The following is a 1,926-nucleotide window of genomic DNA, read 5'->3' as shown; positions in this document are numbered from 1 at the left end:
AACAACCTACCTAAAATTGATTATATTCTACTATCATATTTATTTTTAAATCAAAGTACTATGACTAATATTATTACCTGATGAAACTTCTTAAATTATTTTGTCTATTCTTAAATTAAAATAGCTGTATTTAATTTGTACTTAAAAAATAGAAACGATGTTATAATTTTTATTAGTTTAAACATCTTCTAAAATTACTAAAAATAAAATAAATACACAATATCTTATCTTAACTCTTGTAGAATGAATATATACTTGATCAATAGATGCCTCACTAATAAGTTAATTATAAAAATATAACTAGAAATACAATCATCATTCTACACTCTAAATTACAAAAATAGTTATATCACAATTTTATTAACCCAAATAGTTCTTTATATCTAGTCTCTTGCATCTATGCCTAAATAAATACACAAATAAAAGTATAAATTATACATACAATTTACTCTAATCAAAATAAAAAAGAAAAACGAAAGAAAAAATTTGCCTATAAACAAATGTGATTAGTGATTGAAAAGTAAAAAAGTTCTATAAAAAAAATTGTACAAATAATAGAAATGATAGCTATTAATTATACACCAATAATATTAAGATTGGTTCAATTTAAAAATAGTCATAATAATAATAATAATATAAACACATACTTTTTTTTAACTAAAGATAGAGAAACTCGAACTCGCGATCTTTTAGGTAAGTATAGGGAGACTATGCTATTTGAGCTATAACTCATTTCTTTCTTATATTCACCTAAGAGGTCGCGGATTCGAGTTTCTCTATCTTTGGTAAGAAAAATGTAATATAAACACATACTTGAAATAAAAAATAAAAAATGAAAATAAGATATCATAAGTGAATATAAAAGCAAAATGATATAAAATTGGTGGTAAAAAACAAAAATAAGCCATGGGGAGAAAGAAATTACGTGAATAAGCCAAAACGAAATCTAATTCACCAATCAATCAATGCACAAATATATGTAGTTCGAATCTTTCGAACTTGGATTGAATGTAATTCGAATTGAGCTACTTCGAATTACATGTAAAGCTGAAACATACATAATTCGAATTGAGCTGGTTCGAATTACTCCTATGTAATTCGAATGATGTTGATTCGAATTACACATTGTACAATAAGATACTAGAAAAAATACTATATAATATAAAAAAATATACTAAACAAAAGTACAAAACAAGATTATAGTAAATTAATTTTAGTATAAAATTATTAAATATAAATTAATTTTAACTCCTATTAGTACATTGAATTAAAAATAACATATAAAAATGTACTTGTATTTATTAAATTTTAATAACATATAAAAATTTAATGGCTTTTTAAATATTTTTTTTTATAATAGGAGTACATTTTTATATACTTTAAATACTTTATATAAAAATATACTTGTATTTATCATACAAAAATAAAGTGTTGTGTCAATATAATAACATTATAACATTTTAAATCAATTTTTTTTTTAGGATTTTAGATTAAAAGTAGCACATGAAAAAACATTATTGGTATTTTAAAGCTAACTTAATTAAAAAAGATAGAACTGTATTTTTTAGGATTTTATATACAGGCTAATTTTTTTTAATATTGATCAAAGATGTGTGTTACACTGTGTTATTTGGTTTCAGGTAAATTTTACTCTACTATAATTTTTTCTTTTACTTTTCAAAAGACACAAATCTAAAAAATTTTATAAAACATCAATGATATTTTCTTTTAAATTAATTGATCGTAACTTTAATCTTTCGTATTGTAAGGCTAGAGTCAAATAAATAATTTTTTTTAGTGAAAAAGTAGAGTCAAATTAAAAGTGAATATTTTTATTAAATTTGGAATAAATATGTGCATTGTACGTAATAAATTTTTATTGGTAATTTTTTTATTATAAAAAATATTCACTATTTACAAAAACTT

This window comes from Arachis ipaensis, chromosome B05, assembly GCF_000816755.2.
Source record: "Arachis ipaensis cultivar K30076 chromosome B05, Araip1.1, whole genome shotgun sequence".
NCBI classification, from domain to species: Eukaryota; Viridiplantae; Streptophyta; class Magnoliopsida; order Fabales; family Fabaceae; genus Arachis; species Arachis ipaensis.
The sequence above is the reverse complement of the archived record's forward strand: the minus strand, read 5'-3'. Positions refer to the sequence as shown.